The sequence below is a fragment of the Bombus bifarius genome, unplaced genomic scaffold (assembly GCF_011952205.1).
Source record: "Bombus bifarius isolate JDL3187 unplaced genomic scaffold, Bbif_JDL3187 scf7180000007978, whole genome shotgun sequence".
NCBI lineage: Eukaryota > Metazoa > Arthropoda > Insecta > Hymenoptera > Apidae > Bombus > Bombus bifarius.
Window position 1 is genome coordinate 11,788 of NW_022884363.1, and position 18,993 is coordinate 30,780.

Here is an 18,993-nt window from a genome sequence, read left to right on the forward strand (position 1 = left end):
ATTAAACTCTTTCATTTTATAAAAATACGTTCCACAATTTTAGCGCATTATCCATCTTTTTAGTGTAAAGAACGTAACAGATAAAGCTACAAGGTATATCGACTATAAGATTATGCTGTCAGTTTGGTGGGATTATAAAGGAATTCTGTACTTTGAACTTTTACCAAGAAACCAAACGATTAATTGAAACGTGTACGTTGAACAACTCGCCAAACTAAGCGATGCAGTTCAAGAAAAGCGGCCAGAATTGGCAAATCGTAAGGGAGTTGTTTTCCAGCATGATAATGCAAAGCCCCACACATCTTTGGTCACCCGTCAAAAATTATTGGAACTAGGTTGGGATGTGTTGTTAAATCTACCATATAGCTCTGACCTTGCGCCTTCAGATTACCATTTATTTCGTTCCATGTAGAACTCCTTAACACTTTGACTGCCACGTTGGATCGGCCACGGTTTCTCGTGTGACGCCACGGTGATCATTGGTCACCAGAGCACATGGACTTCTTACCATTATAAAAATTGAATGAAAATTGATAGTTAGGGCATTTTGAATATAACCGATAAATTGAAGATACTTTGAAATAAAAAGTGTCCCATTGAACGATTAAACATTTTTCTTAGGACATCAATAAAAGAAAAATGAGAACAAATCTTGCATCTAACGGTGCACTGTGTTTGCACCCATATCTTTGAGGGGTAATCTACGAATATTATTATAAACACAGCTTAGAAAATAATCGTAAACGCTGCTTTATAATCATATAATTGAAGTTAGAAGTGTGCACATATCTTACTATTATATATAGAATGAGCAAATATTGTTTACTAATATCTTCTACACGTTTCAACAATATACTCTGGATGTACGCGTGCGGTACGTTATAACGGATCTCACTGTAGATCATTGTCTCGATGGAAAAATTAAAAAAAAAATTAAAAAACAATTTTTATTCTATATTTTCGACTTCTTCTTTCGCGTAGAATCACCCCCTTTCCGTTTGTACCACCAGTTACCAACCACCCTGTATATAGAATGAGCAAATACTGTTTACTAATATCTTCTACATGTTTCAACAATATATTCTACACGTTTTGCTTGCGACGAAATAACGAATGCGAATGGTTTGTTGAAATAAACGAAGCCTTGTTATAATATGTCACTATCAAGTGTTACCAAGGCGCAACGGTGATCACCCATGACCATCAATAACATAAACGGTCCATTGGGGAAGGATGTTGTCTTATCAATTTATTATTATTTTGCCATTATATGCTTTGAATAATAAAAAATACTCCCGTGGCGTCCTGAGCGAAACATATGATTTAGGCGTGGCAGTCAAAATGGTAAAATTTTTACTGACGCGATGATGTAAAATCACATTTAATTCAGTTTTTTGTTGGCAAAAATCAGAAGTTTTATGAACATGGAGTTACTACACTGCCTGAAAGATGGTAAAAGGTCATCGACAAAAACGGACAATATCTACTTGAATAAAGTTATATTTTTAAGCAAAAATTGCGAATTTTCCTTCTTATTTAAAATACGCGATCACTTAGTTGCCAACCCAATAATACGTATAGAGATAGAGCTTGTAATATAAAGTTCGTATCATCGTAGCATACGCAAGATCGAAGGACGATGATTTCCGGGCCTGACGGAAGGATGTGCTTTAACCATAAATCGGTGTGCGATATAGAAACAAATATAAGGGCCAATACTTTCGGATATTGCCGCGTCGAAGTGATTGATGGTCCGAGATATTCAATATCTGCGAAAGTTCGCGGCGGCAAGCCCTGACGCCGCTACTCTCTTCTTCTGCCCCATTCTCCCTCCCGCTTATTTCTTTTTTCTCTCGCTTCTTTTTCTCCTTTTGCCTCCGACGCCCCTAAACCCCGCGTATTCTCCTTATCCCCCATACACTTGCAGGAAAACGCATGACTCGAAACTCTCGCAGCTCGCGCAAACTTATCTCTCGAAATTCAGTGTGCTATTCTTCGTAGTAAGAGGTTCCTTAAGGGTGTGTGAAAACTTCGGAGCAGAAGTGGGATTACAGCTTAATCAGGAGATATCGAAGGACAGCGATCTTAATTGCCTGAATTGTAGTTTTTATCGCTCACGGATATGCATAACGCGAGCCGAAGTTATTACCAGCCAGACGATTACGCGGAGAATTATATCATTGGAGAACGTTTCACCGGCAGATTCTGAAGTAATGTATTCCGTAAATTGAACGTGCTTCAGGAGATGTACGTTCAAAGGGGTTAAAGAACAAAAAATTGTATAGTTCATCTTTAATATCTTTTAATATAAAAGATGTAGAATTACGCAGACTATTTCTTTTGAATAAATTCCATTAATTCTGAACAAAGTGATCTACAATCTACAGGACAGTGGAATTTTAACGCTGGATTTTACGCTTGACTTAATTTCTTCCTACATTTTTTCAAATCGAAAACATTTTGTACATTTATTATGCATTTCCGGCAGGATTTCAATGACGAAGGAATTTTAATTCTAGAAACCTATATTTTGTGTAAAATATCTTATTAACGCGTCTTTTAATAGATAATTTGAATTTATAACTTGGCAGAAAGTATCACTTCTAATCTACTGGAATTCGCATAGTCTTCCTAAAAATCAGTCAAAATATCCAGATATTTGTAAACGACATTACCACGGAATAAAACGCTTACAAAAATATTCTATCCAACTTTTCTTTTACCGGCGAACAACTGTACGAGCGTGAAAAAAAGGCTACGGTGGTCGAAGCTCAGGGCAAATCGAAAAGCAAAAAGAAAAGACGAGGAGGAGAAAAGTATTGGAAACACTGACCGATTCTCGGTTGGACCGCGACGAGATTCTAGAACTGGAATTGTTTTTTCGGGCAACTGTTGTGTCCTCCGTGGAGCCATTAAAGCGACTTCTGTTCCGCTTGTACTCGTAGCTCTCGAATAGAGAAAGAATGGTTAAAAAAAAAATGGTTCGAAGCGAAGGTGGATAGCCGAGGATGACGTAACAGCCGAAAGGGATCTCTGACGATCCCCTTACGATGATTGCGGTAGGCTTTTCAGAGCAGCCCTTTTCCTCGAGTATCGTCGTTTCCCTTGGTTCTCGTCTCTTATCGCGTTTTCACGGTGCCCGTTTTACCCAACGATCATGTCACACTACCGGCTGCTTAGACCGCAGATAGGCAAGAAACTTGGAATTTCATGCGACCGCTATCTCCGCGCTGCATCCCAAACCAGCCGTAATCGAAATAATAATCGTACAATTCAAAATAGGAGAATTTCGGTCGAGAGGTTAGTATGACGGTCACGAACAGTTCTTTGTTACGAATTCGTTCTTTGACTGGCTGGTTCTTGCCGAGCGTGATTTACTACGAGTTGGAGCGCAATGAGACGTGCTGAGGCGGATTGAAGTGGATGTAAACGAGACAGAGCGGATTGGAGCGAATTGAAGCAAGTAAGAATGTGTCGGAATGTGGTACAGCAAGTTGAATAGGATTGACGTACGTAAGGGCGGATCGAAGTGGGTTAAGATGGATCGAAGCGAATTTGAAGCTTGAATCGAAGCAAGTCAGAGTCACAGCGAGTTGTTACACGATAGGACAAATTAGTCTAGATTTCGAACAGGTCAAAAGTAGTCGAGATTTGCCAGTTTAACTAGAATAGTTGATATTTCTCTGGTGCGAGTTGAAACGAGTCGAAGTAAATTGTGGCGTGTCGGCGCGAATTGCAGTTGAAATTTCATCTGATTAAAGAGATCAAAGAGACAAATTGGAAAGAAGTAAAGCGGATTAGGGTAAAATCCTATTACATATAAATTGTAGGTTATAAATCAATTTTCTTATATCTCATTTTATATCTCATCTTATATATACATATATATAGCAATTTTACTTTTTTATCTATGTAATAAAATATGGAGAAAATTCGGTAAAACATGTGTGAGTTACAGAAAAGATACTAACGATCGTCTAACGCCTCCACCATATTTGAATCAGCGTGACTTAAAAGCTGCTCGAAGAAGGTCGTTAACTTCGTACGATATCAAACTCTATCTAGTCGAATCAAAATTGTCCTAATTGAGATACGTATACCTTTATTATTCCAATTGGTTTAAAGCGAGTCCATTACTCGGATTATGAGATTGGTGACGGCGGTTATTTCAAATTCATAGCGCATCGAGTGGCCACGTGGGCAAATAACGTGCCGCGTTCTCTGCCGTTAATGGGAAACGATGTCTGGCTGCCAGTCACTGTCTCGACGATCGAGCCCTGGCCCCGTAATGCGAATTTCCTTTGCCGTGGCACGATCGAATCTGCTTATTCTCGCGAGCGGAATAATGTAACGCCGGCGAAGCGTGGTTTCACTCGCCAGCGCCGACTAGACGGAATATTGCAAAGCTGTTGAATTCGAACGTCGCCGCTGCGTACATCGGCTTCGCGACTCACCCACTCACGACCATCAGTTCTATATACATGTCTATTTATGTTCGCATGAACACACCATCGCACACACCAGTTCGCATACCGTTGTCTGTCCATTTATCGATGTGTATCCATCCACCCCAGGCCGCGTGTCCGAAACTTGCAACGAGTTTCCGCTTAAAATAGCCTTGGGGGATGCTTCCCAGCAGCTCGTTTGCCACGATATTATAGGAGAGGCAAAGGCCAGCGAGCGATAAGACAGGTGGAGGTCGGAACTTCTGCCTCATCTTTAACCTCGTCGATCTTAAGCTACTGGCAATATTGATTCTTCTAACGAACGAATTAATTAATCTTCGAAAGCTGCAAGACAACGCTTCGATCGATCCGCGTAACTTTACAACCGGACTACGAATGTCTCTCAGCCGACGACCGGTTCGTCGAACTTTCTTAAAGCCCTCGCTCAATGCCTGTCCCGTCGACAGACCTGGGCGATTAGCGAAGCACAGATGAAGTCGTTAACTCGAGTATGTACCCACTCGAATCGATTGGAGAGAGCAACGTGGAAAATTGGAGAGGAATGAAAATTGAACGGATACGTAGGATCACGTCGAACCAACCTTCCTCGCGGGGTGACATTCTACGGGGTTGAAAAACCTTCTCGTAAAACGCCAGAAACTTACAAAAAGATATTCCAGGCAACGAAATCGTCTGCTTGACCTTCTTTCAGCGCGTTAACAAGATAGAGCCTCGAACGTTCCCTGTACCTTTGCTCGTAGGATTCGTTTGTCCCATCCTACTTCGATACTCCATTCGAAATCGACGTAATTCACAGAAATAAATCGATAGAATTCTGTAGCTTACTTAAGGGCTTAACAGTTTAGTATCGGTACACTAGACCATCGTTGAGTACAGAGTCGGGTAATCGCGTTGGCTCTGTCGTAGAAGATCGCTGCTATACGACGAGCAACGTCGTGTAATTTGCCTCGTTAACCAGCGGGTCGTTTTTCGTTAGTAGAAAACTAGCATCGGAGTTACCTGTTCGTAGGTAACAGGTTGTTTTAATGCAACCGCAACGTTGAAACAAGAGGGGCTGGCATAACGGATCGTGCGTATATCTATCGGCCACGGGTCGAAGGGGTTGGTTGTTGGTTATCGTTGTCGAAACCAGAGTGGTGTTCTAGGCTACACCGCTCGGTATACCGGCCAGCTGTTAACCGAATGTATTGCGATCAATTTGTGAACATTCGGGATAAACGGGCAAAGCAAAGAGGTTGTTAACGCCGACAAGAAGAGCGCTCAATTGTTCCGCGCAAATTGCTATCAAAATGTTTCCTTCGTAAGGTACATTTTCACGCTATGATGTTTCAATACAGTTACGAGCCGAATAATGGACCACCGTAAAAACATTAATCATCCTAATACATCAGATAGTCGCCATTATTTTATTTTCATCCCTGTTTTCTTCTTTACTGAGTTTTACTATATGCAGATCGCTTGCCGTAACTTCTTCTTTCTCCTCTTACAAATTTCATTTATCATATTTCATACATAGAATTATTTATCTCGATTTTTAAGTCCCCTCTATCTTAACTACATTCGATCAACCACCATGTAGCAGACATAGCAGTTCAATCAAAAAGTTTGAGGGTTTGTTCGTTAAAAAAACGATAGCTCTTACAACGATTCTACACGATGATAGAATATCGTAACTCTTCAGAAATAAATAACCGTCGACGGTGTGAAGGAACTGAAACCACAAAAAGATGAAGTAGATCACGGCAAGAAAAGACGAAACAGATCGAAAATGAGAAGAAAATTAAGACCTGAAGTCGAAAGGCGTAAAAGGAAAGTAAAGTTCGAGGTGCACCACTACTCGAGCCTTTCTGTTATCGAAGATACACACGCTAAGGCCCAATTCCAACTACTTCTCATCCACAGAACCAGGCTAGTAACCTAGCAACACCCTTGATACCACTTCAACCTGTTCGCCCAACACCTTGAGTTTCAATCCACCTTATCTTTGCTATCTACCTTACGCCTTACGTTGCTCGGCCAACTCGAATTCGGCTAAGAAGTCTCTCACACAAGAACATCAAAACAAAGAGAAGCACTCTGAAGACCAACCTTTTGTTCGTCGGCCAATCCTTTACACGACCAATAAAATTTTAACCCAATATCTTACTTTTACAAGTGATTTTGTTTGTCGATGTTAAAATAATCTAATAGCGAGAAATTAGTACGATCGAAATAAACGATAGATTAGATTTGTGAATTCTTTTGTTGAAAATTGAATGAAGATTAAAGAACGCCAATTTATTTCATGTTTTACAAGAAAATTTGGAGTAATTTAAATAGTCTATTGTTAAGTAATAGACATAATAAAATAAGAATGGAATAATAATCTTTTATTGAAAGAAATAGCAAAAACTAATTGTAAATTTAGGATATTAGTTATAGAATAATTCGATTACAATGTACGTAATTCGACCTGCGTGTGATATATTTTAAAATACATAGGAACACGAAATCTAAACTATCCAATTTCCGAGACATTAACGCGATCTATTTCAATATACAAACATTTTTCATGCAAGTGTAATTAAATTTTGGTGAAAGTAGTAAGATCTAAAGACAAACGGATGCAGCAGTTTGTTAGAAAACGGTGTCACAAGATGAATTGCGCGTTTGCTATATCTGCGAGTAGACAAAGCAATTGAAACATTTAATTGAAATGTCGGGGAAATGTTCTACCAATCTTCGACGGTGAAACTTTGAACAGTTCCTACACACTCTATGTACTAGGAATTCGCGAGAAGTTGCGGTTATTTGGAAGTTAGGGAAATTTACGAACTAAAAGGTTTCTTGCCACGCGTTCGCAACAAACTTCGAAGGAAGACGTACTCCGTAACCGTATCGTTCAACCAAAGGAAGAACTTTATAAACATTATCGCTTCCGATAATGTGTTCTAGCTGACAGCGAACCTACTTAGCAAATCTCTATCCTGTCTATCGACAAAACCTCATCTTAAACTCACCAGGAACCCTTTTAGTAAATAAGCGATTAAAAACGATAATTAAAATGTATACAAAGTATACCATCTAATATTGAAGTATAAAATTTCTCTTTTGCTCTTAATGGTATGAGAAAACGTTGCAGACGGAAAATAATTTTTATAAAGGAGCAAAAAGTTTCTTCTCGATGTACTTTCATCGTATACGAAACGTTTCATCGAAACGTTAATAAGATTAGAAATTATAACCTAAAAAATCAAAGATTAAAACACTAAAGAAGAAGAAACAATGTCATAAAATGTTAGGAAAACAATTTTTTGTTACGATATTTACTTTACTTCTTTATCTGCGATATTTGTTACAATACTTTATACATATTTTATTGTATGTATTTTATATTTATATTACATATAAATGTAGTATCGGGGAAAAGGGCCTAAGAAACATCGAGTTAACTATAGACAATGTCGCGAGAGCCGAGGCGCTGTCGGCTCCATCAATGTGTTATCGGTCTTTCAAATAAATAGTTTCGCCGAAAAGGCCTACGTGACCCTGGCTACGAGCGCCCGCGGAACACGTGTGCGGTGGGCCTAGCAAAAGACAAAAGAATGCTACAACGGCCAGAGAGTCAGTTGAGAAGCGGAGTGTGAGTTGAGCGGACACAGAGTGTGAATCGACGTGCGACGATATTATAGTCGGTCCTTTTGTTATTGAATATCGCTTATTAAACTACACTAAACTTTAAATCTACCATCATTACTTATCCTTACTCTAAGAATCCATACGGTACTACATAAATTATAGGTTATAAATCAATTCTCTTATATCATCTTATATATACATATATATATAGAGATTTTACTTTTTTATTTATGTAATAAAATAGGGAGAAAATTCGGTGAAGCACGTGTGAGTTACAGGAAAGATACTAACGATCGTCTAACGCCGCGAACAGTTTGCAATGTAAGTCATGACGGTTCTCGCGGTTTATTATAATGAGGCGGGCAGGGTAGCTTTACACGGTTCTCTGGCACTGAGCCTAGCAATAGAACTACTTTTCATTTTGCGCCACTCCGTACTCCCCTCTCCCTAATCTTCGTCTCTGTTGCACACAGTCTGTACAGTGCGTACGAAATACATAAGTCGAAGTTAGTCTCTAACGATATCCTTATTTCGAAGTTAACAATGCGAAAGTTTGCTCCAAGCTCAGTAGAAAATTTTAAGGGTATTCTTAAGCAAACAACTAACGGAAGCCAAGCGAAATCCAAAAGAAAGTTATCCCCGTACCGTATACTGAACGCAAGTAGTCACCAAGTAAAACGTTATCATATTGTTTGAAATACGATGTCTTCCTTTACATTTTTCGAGTCACGGCGGATATAACGGAGTCTCGGTTTTCTTTTCATTCTCGATAGAAAACATTGGAATGGTATGTATCGATGTTGGAAATAGTAATGGCGGCGTAACAGACAGAAATGAAAATAAGGTTATCTACAGTGGCTACAAAAAGTATTTCCACATACCTTTGTTTTCCAACGAAGCATTTTTCTATTAGATTCTACATCTCATTTTCATATTATCAAATTTTTATCATTGTGTGAAAATACTACCAAATAATATGAAATTTAACATACTTGATCCTAATTAAATAATATATCAATGCAATAGTAAATATAGTGCTGTGCAAATACTTTTTATCATCACTGTATATAAGGTTGTGTTAATCTTCAAAGAATATAACTCCTTCTGTATATGTTTTTGATCCATTGATCTAACGAGCACAAATTTTACAGTGTATAAAATACGCTATATGTACAGATGTTGAAAGACGTTTAGGACGCTAAATATATATGTATAAGAAATAAAAAAAAATTCCTACAAACAGGCCATGTAGTTATTTGTAACAAGGTTACGATTGAGGATTAATGTCCATAGAATATTGCTTTCCAACCGTAACTTCGTTAAATTAAATTCCGTTCAACAACTACGCTCTAAGTAACAAAGAAACGCAGAGGACGAAAGTTCCATAACTCGTGCATTATTCGTAACATATCTGAGAAGTACAAACATGGAGAACCTGTTGCTTGTTGTAAGATGATCAAAGCCAACGTTAAGAGTCCCCATGGATCGCAAGCTCTTCCATAATCTCGGTTCGTCACATTTTGTCATAAATACGTAACCAGTAATCCACTTTCACACTACGATACTCCTGGCCGAAATCCGATTTTCGAAATAGAGATTCTCGCGACATAGAGATTCTCTCTACGACGCGAACACGAAACACTGATATATACATGACACTTGCTGCAAGATAGAAATTCTGTCATTTGTGCTGCCATTATGATGTGACTCTTAGAGTCGCAAATATCGTCGTCATTATTGAGATAAACACTCGAAACAATTTATTGTAACGCTTCGTATCGTTTGAGAGAAAATAACGCGCGATATATTCCGGTTTAACGATAATACGTAAAAATATACGTGACGAGAAATACGGAACGAGAATCCAGTAAATGAAAACGTATCGACTCGCGGTGTGTAACTGGGTGGCGCTGGCGACGCGCAATTATGTATTGAAATTCGATACGAAACGACGTCGTCTATCGATCACGTGATTTCGATCGTTTAGAAGCTAAAAATGCCGCGTAAATGACGAGGCACAAAATATTCCGCGTAGCTCATTAATCTCCGTACGTTCGCGCTGGAATGAATATTAATAAATCATCCCCTTTACATAACTGCCAGTAAAATTCCGGCATTAATAATTACGAGTACTTTATACATTGTTATTCTACCGTGTTTTAAATCGGCGATACATGGAAATATTCCAGTAGAAAAACTGAAGGGGTAGTTAATTACTAGTCTTGAAAAATATGACTTATCGTGATCAGCTAATAACCGTATAATTTCCGTAGGAACGGAAACGAAACGACACCTGGTTTGAATCGGAGAAAATTTCGGACAGACAACGAGGGTTCGTTACCGCATAGGATTCGTATTAGGCGCAGGGTAATACCGTGACAATTTAAGGGGCGAGTGATTCCAAACGAATCCAATGTGGCACATTAATTAAACTTAAACTTAACTCGCTACTCAGTTGGAACGTACAGCTGCCAAAAGTATTACGAGAACTCTGACCGAGCAATCTAAATGCCCGTTGCCGTACGAGGAAAGCTCGATGCGCACAGACAGTAACTCAAATAGTATTAGTATTATACTAACACTCGCAAGTACTGCACAAGTATATGCACGTATACGTATATGTGTATACGGATAGGTGTATGTACACGTACACTAGAGTACGGTTCACGCATTATAGGTAGTGAACACTTGAGTTATAAGATTGCCATGGACACTTGCCAGGGTAATATCAAACTTCGAAGCTCCACCCACAACCATCCATGCGGTAGACGGACGCGTCTACATGTGCACGTGTTATATGCACATGCACGTGCAAGACATACTCGTCGATCGTGATGGTAAGCTTCGTTATCACGCACGCCCACGTGTGAGCCTGATGCGTCGTGGCTTAACTCCTTTATGCTCCCCAACCTATCTCTCCCTCTCTTGGCTCCCTTCGCTACTACCTAGTCTCCCCATCAACACACTATCCTAATTATACGCTATTGATGACACGAATTAACGAACGGCCTTCCAAATAATTTATTATTATAGCAGACGATGCGTTTGCATTTACTGGATACGTGTAAGCATTTAATCGAACTGATTATGCAACATGTATAATAATTACGTGGAAATGTACAAAATTAATAAGAACACATTGTATGTTCTATAAACTTCAGACATTTAACGAAATTTAGAATTGTATCGAATCAAGGCTTCATCAAACTAAAATAACTTACCATTGACGACTAAATATGACATTAATTTCAATAGAATTAATATGAGGTTTAGTAATTGAAAATCTTTTTGCTAGTAACACATATTTAACGCAGCAATTCGTATCATTCGAATATCTGTAGGTTAGAACTCGATTTGTATTTTAGCAATTACTCAAGGACTCGTCGAGTCAGACCTTCGGCAGAAGAGTCTGATTTCTCGTAATTCTCAAGTAGTCACCTCACGAAGAACGTCCCTTCCCCCGGTGAAGCGTAAATGAGATTGGAAGGAGGAAAAGGGCCGCCGAAGGAAACGCGTGATTACGATAATTCAATCGAGGATCTTCGTCGTGCTGTCGCATCGACAACAGGCACAGAAAGCCTCGTCGTCGATCTAAGGGGTGAACCTTAAAGGATAGTTTGCTTATTCCGGTCACAATGTGAGTCACCGTCGACTCCGTTCATCCCTCCTGCGTAGCTGCAACCATCGACGTGCTGACGCTAATGCATATTCAATGTTACACCCATGCCCGGAATATCCAGAACGACGTGCCGGCTGCTCCCTGGGAGACCCTACAGTTACATTCTTGTTTACGAGATGACTTTTCAAACGCTGTAATACCTCTAATACCTCTAATATCTCGGCTTTATTCGTGTACCTTCCTGTTTCGAGAGCTTGCCGGTAAACGTAAACATCTCCCTAATAAACGACAAGATTCTTCAAATCAGGTTGTAGAATAATATTTATCGCTTTATCGATCGAACGGAATTTTTTCTCAACATTTTCATTTTTATTATTCCACTCTTATTTGCGATTGTTCTGGCTCTTATCGTGCACACAAAAGATTCCATGGCAATTTTTCAATAGTATTACGTCCACGGGTCGGGTGATCGATTTCACCGAGCTGGATAAAACCATTCCTCAGCACATATTCTTTCACACGTACGTGCGTATACCTAGAATCCGGCTGCTTATACGCGGAACTCCTTAATATTTCTCGGCGGTCTCGCACCGTGCCATATGAATTTTGTGCGAGCCCGATCCAAAGGAATAATAAGTTTCTATTCCAGCTTGTTCCGTGGAATTTCACGTCCGTGTTTCCACGGAATTGCACGCCCTACACCATCTCGTCCCGTTGCCCCAGCATTTGTCGTATTTTCCCACCGTTTTATATTTCCCACGGTTGAATTACTTTCCAGAATCGAGCTCATTTTTCCATCGAAGAAACGTTTTACACGCGATCGTATTCATCTCGCCTTCTTCCCCCGACGCATAACATCAACTCTATCTCCACGTACCGATCTATCCGATGTATGTTCATCCTCGCAAAATTTCGTCCACGATTTTTAGCCTACCACGACGCGACTTGGTATCGCCAGGATGAATAGCGCAAATATCACGGACAGATAAATAAGAATCGCAATAAAGTTCCGGAATGACGGAGGTGTAGGGCCGTTAACATCGACGTAGTTGCGCCGTTAAATCGTAACTCGTGCCAAAACCTCTACACCAACAATCGTGCTCGTCCAATACGTACATTAATATTCCATGCTTAAAGAAGAAAAACATGTTTTACCAGGTACTAATTAAAACGGACATTTCCACTCGTATCTAGTTATATCTGATTGAAATACTCAGATACTTCACTGAGATATTAAATGTTTCGAAATGAAATACTCTTCTTATACCCGTAATTCGAATCTCGAGATACAGCTAAAAGAACGAGAAAAGTATTTCAGGGAAAAAGTTTCAAACTCGATGTTATCGGGGATACTTTAGATGGTGATCAATTCATTTGCTATCGCGTGCCTATAAGACATTCGAAAATTAAATGTAACTATATCTAAATGGAGAATCATCGCAGATCCCCGTTACTCTAAGGGCGGTTTGATCCTACAGCAGTGGCTCCATCACCCTGGAGAAAACCGACCCTTCCTTTTCCTTCGGATTGTTTCTCCGGTGGCTGGGTTATGTGCTTTAGGATAACGTTCCACGATCACGCGATGACTCTCCACCTTTTAACCCAGCAGCTAAGTACGTTTTAGTTACCCCACGGTGAAAGCTACCCTTCCTTCTCTCGTTCCCTCGTTTCGACCCTCTCCTTCTCCCTGTATCCTAATACCTTCGGCTCGTACATCTTCATTCGCTCAGCCGTTTCTTAAACACTTAGATTTTATCACCGAGTGCAACGTGTTCCAACGGCGAAACATCATTCGTGAAACGTCGGTCTAGCATCAAGCGAGAAACATTTCGTTTCGTATATCAAACGGAATCGCCGAATATCACGTAACGTTTCAGTCGAATTAAACATTAAATGCAAGATGAGATTATTTCAATTCTTTTAGACCGAATGTTGTTTAATCTTGCTAAAAAAAAAGTCCTCTTGAAGATCCCTTCGTGGTATTCTATTATTTGGTATTCTAATCTACGAAACAATTTTCATTAAAACGGAATTACAATCAAAAATCGCGTTGTCATGCTCGCATCTCTCTAGAGGGTAGAACAACGTCGACAGCATCCCAGGCAAGCCGATATCTTTGACCTATAAATTATAATATGTAAATCGCGAGAGAGCAGAAACATCGAGGGGTCTCGGTGCGCGCGTTCGCGGTGGTAGATAGGTGGTCTGGCAATTACAGAGGCTTACTGTACATACAAATTGCTAGATACTCCCCGCTCTTCCGCCATTTCTCTCCGTCTCTCGCCGCGTCTCTTTCTCGTCGGTACCATTTACCATCCTTCTTCACGGTAGCAACGAAGGACAAACCCCTGTGCAGAAGCCACGCAGGAGACGCAGTTATATGAAAGCAGCCACTAGAAGGGTATTACCAAAGTAAGAAGTCAGCTTGATGGCTTTGGCCGTAACTTGGTTTTTCGCTCCTATTCCTCTTCTCCTAATTCTCTTCTCCATAAACCTTTGTAGAGTATCCTTACCGTCGGAGGACCTCGCTGTCTTCTCCATAAACCTCTGTTAGAAAGCGCTTTAAAACGACACATTGGTAAACGCCGCGCATTTGCCTTCCCCTGCCAACTAAGAGGATTTGTTTTACGCGGTGAAACATAGCTGCCCGGAAGTACCTATTTCTTCAAACTTATAACCCTCGATAGAGGTCCGACAAGAGCGTGCAAACGACAGTCCGAGTTTCAAGTGTTTGTGCGTTCCACAGAGTAGGTAAGTAAAATAGACGTGGACACCTCGTTGGGATTCGGGTCAGCGGCGTGCAGTTGTTCCTGTTCTTTTGGCTAGCTACGGAGGCGAGACGAAGCCCAAAGCTTGGGAAGAGAAACTAACGGGACAAGGAGACAGCTGCAGAGGGTGAGGAGGTGGATGCCGGACAAATTATCCACCTTCCTCATCCCTTCTCAGCTTTCCAAACCATCCAGCTATCCAGCCATCCTGTAGGACTTCTACCTCGAGAACCCCACGCCCTAATAGTTGCCTATGGGGACGCGATGGGACTCCCGATGGACTGGATGAAATCTCGTGCATTGTGCAATCCAGCCTCTCTTCCCTTCGCCCGTCCCTGTCCACCTCTCTTCTCTCTACCTTCCCTCTCATCCTGCCCGATTCCAAGGAGGGGAAGAATATATTCCTTCCAATTTGCCACGGTTGTGCATTCGACGGCAGATCGAAAGATATTGGGGGAAGGAATTTCCTTCCTCTTCTCTCCTTTTGCTTCTTTCTTCTTTCTTCCCCGTCTTCCCTGCTTCGTTCTTCTTAAACGTTCTATTCTATTTTTCCTTCCACGCCAATGAGCGCCAGGCTGATTTCTTATGGCCGTACACACAGGTGAATCGTTATTACCACCGGCGAACTCTTATTCCCTTAGTCTCAAACGAACCTTGGTAAACACAATGCCCTTAATGAGCCGAGTGGCTTCCTTAATTCCTAATAGCGTTCGTTTTTAAAAGAATTCGCTTTTAAAAGCGAATAGCCGTGGATAGAATCGTCGAGGACAGAAGATTGCGATCTTATCGGATTTCTTATCTTCCCTGTTTTGTATGAGGCTAGGAAACACAGCAGGTCGCGAGCAAAAAGGAAACAGACTCGCTGGCTGTGCTCGACGTAAACGATTTTCTTTATAGGTCGAATTAAGGCAAGTTTACGCGTCATGTGACAAAATCCCATTTTACGACAGGAGCTGACTCCCGTAAACCTGCTGTTGGTCAAATAATTCCCCGTGATATTGTAGTAGTAACCCTATAGAAGCATGATTTAGTGCGCGGATACACGCGTGACGTGATATCATTACCATACGCATAATTTTTATATTAGCCCGCTGCGGGATTATCGTTTTGTCCTGGAACGGCCGTGTAACCGCGTAATAAAACCCCAGTTTCATGAATACGCGTGACATGAACCTGCGCCGGTGTAGCTTCTCCGCGAGACAATTTTATACGAGCCACGATTCGCTATTTACTCCGGCGATCCGCTTTATAACTTTAATGCCTGGCGATTGAAATTAAAATTACTCGTAATCGGACGATCACGCTTGGAGCAAGCGCGATAAGATCCAAGAGGTAAAACGGCTGGCTCGGGGGAAAACTTGCCAGTGGTGTACGAGTAAAGGCGTGGGTATCAAAAGAGATACAGAGAATGGGATGAGGGCTGCGGACAAGAACGACCACGTCGTCCAAAACTCCACCGATGAAGCCAGGGAAATACAACGCGGGGACGATTGTAGAGCAGGCAACAAGAGGGATCATTTGAGGAAGATGTAACACGAGACCGTCTACTCGCTACGGCTCATAAAACTGCGCGTTTTATGCTGATGGCGCGCGTCTCGGAGACATTGGCACGAAGAAAAGCAGCGAGAGAGAGGAAGAGAGAACGGAAAGGGAGTAGATCTGGCCGAAGAAAAGTACTACAACAGCTAAGGCTGCTGCGCTAGCGTCGATCGAGGGGTGGCCAAGCAAGCGCGACCGACCAAGTGAAAAAACGGTGTAGGCCGATGCGGCTCGTTCTCTTGAGATTATTTTGGCATGGGAGCCAAATGCGAACGGCAGGTACGTTATCCACGCGAGATTTTCTCCGTTTCCGCCATGAGGAGAGAGAAAGAGCGAAACGATTCGATCGTTCCCTGATCGGTAGCCGATGTTCCTTGTGCGCTCGATTATGCTGGAACCGATCGAAAGGGAAATACGTAGCTACGTGCCGTTGGATAACGTCGTTTGGCTGGCAGCGAGCTTGCAATTTTAAAGCGGCTCGACCCTTCAAAAATCTCTTCTCTCGGCTCTAACGCTGGGAACGTCCGACCATGCACGACCACAAACTACTTACAGCCACTTTGCCGTGGGAAATCGATAACGGATTCGCCGTTGCGCAAATTATCAGACTCGGTGAAATATTACACCGGTAGAAGGGACTGTATACATCGTGAAGGAAGACATCGACGGTGATGTTACGTGGCTTTCCCCCCGCCCCTTCGCCCACGAACCACATAATCAGAGAGCGAAATTAATCATTTAAACGAGCCTCAACGGCGGCTTAAAAAAAGGTGCTTTAATATCGCGCAGTCGTCTCGCAGTCCTCGACGTTCAACGCGTTACGTTCTTATTTGGCAATGCGTTTTATTCCGCGCATTGGCAAAGAGAAACAGGATTTCGCGGGGCTTTATTTCGGCCATGGGAGTTAATTGCGATGTACCTGCGCGCGATGGAGGCATCGAAATACAAACAGCAGAGCACCACCGTCCTAGCCGGGGCTAGGAAGAAATTAAGTAGATTAGTAGCTTAATGGCGAGATGGTGGTAAACTGAAATAAATATGGTGCTTGCCTGAGAACTGGCTGAATGTAATTATCCGGCTAAGCACTTAGTAATTTCCAACAAGAGAAAAGAATGTGTAGGCATATGTACGTATATACACGTATAGGGTGTCTCAACAGATCCCTGCCAAATTTATGCAACGTATTCTAAAAGATAGATAGATAAAAAAAGGTAAAAAATGACCTATTAAGAGCTATTCGAAGGATTCAGTCGCAATTGTAAGTTAAACTGTGCGACGTTCCTCGATTTCGTAGCTCCGTGTAGTCGATGATAATTAATCGTGATAATAATAATTGACTCTGAAGATAATAATTTGTTTATTACCAAGCAACTATCGAGACATCCAGTATGCACATACTATATACATACACGTATGAATAGAAGAAAAAGGAAGCAGAAAGGGGAAAAAGTTAAAAGTTATCGAGTATCTGAATCTCGTTACAGACCAATACGGATACTCCTAGGCAATTATTTTTTATCCTCTCTTTCTGGCTGATTCCCTTTCCGAATACAATTGAATACGATCGCCGGCGGGAGAAGTAAATTCGCGATAGGGAAAGGAAATGAGCAGCAGAAGAGGCTCGCGAACCGAAACCGAGGAGGGCACAAAAGAAACGAGGGTGAGCCGTTAAAAGTTGAAAACGCGTTTGCGCGCAACTGTTTCATCGTAATAGCCGAAGTTCTTAGTCGCTTCGCGTTGCCTTTATTATTTTATATTTCGTGGCACCACGGCACGGACAGATAACAGAAATTATACGCGCGTTTTCAAAGTGAAACGACCGTTAGCGGAGCAACACGAAACTTTAATTCGCGACGATACCGACTCGCTCGATTTCATCTTCGCGAATATCTTTAGTCGGGGAACCTAATTTCAAAGGGATTCATGTTCCAGCCTAATTTCTTCGGACCGGACAAAGATACGAATCCACCGTCTGGCATCGAGAAATTCCGAAAATTTCGCGGCAAGTATCCCCCGACCCTCGGGAAATTAAGCCACTAATGAGACCAGTCACAAATGAATCGACGTTGAGCCTTCCGTTCCGCCTATAATTACTTCTTTTAGTCCAGTTACCGTCTTTTTTAAAACTTGGAACTCGTTAAGGTAATGCTGCCTGCCACAGCACAGCGAATTGTTACCGAGAAATAGTTCCACTCTTGGAGGATTATTTATGCGGCCACGACGTTATCGAGTTGAATATTTACGAGCTGAAATGCTGAGATTAATTGGAACATCAATTAATAAATTACATCGATATTCAGCAATGCTCAACACGTCTATTCAAATTTAGATGTAAATTTCAGGCGAAATGTTTAATTGGATATAAATCAATCGACGTAGGATGTTAAACGATATAGAATTATATTAATATACAGGACCAGGATTCCCCTTGTCTTTTCTTCATTGCGCGTGTTCTTCTAATTTTACGCTTCGATATTTTATATTTAGAATTGTATATAACATTTAACATGATTTACCATTTCTTGGGGATTTATACATATGGGTGATACAGAATTGCGTATTAGCAACGTCATCGAACGTCAACCAGACGCGTTTCTACCAGTTAGGCGGCCACGTTGCAACTCCTCCGACAGCCACCTAACACGCACAAGTGCGTTCGACGCACGTGTTACGGACTGGCCGCGAGGTACACGCATGTACGATCGTATATAATATAGTGGATCTGCATCCTCTGTAACGTAATCAGGGCTGACACAATTAATCACTGGACCATCCAACCCTGCCGAACCATTAGCAATCGAGACACTTGGTTTCACAGGGGGCCATGGGTTCTCCATGCCTGAAAATGCATTGTATTGGTGTGCAAAATACAGATACGTAGTGGCACAGACGACACACGAACGCACTTACGCTAACATTATGGCAAAAAAAAAAACGAAAGAAAAATGAGAAGCAAATTAACGAGTTAAGAATCAGTTGGAAA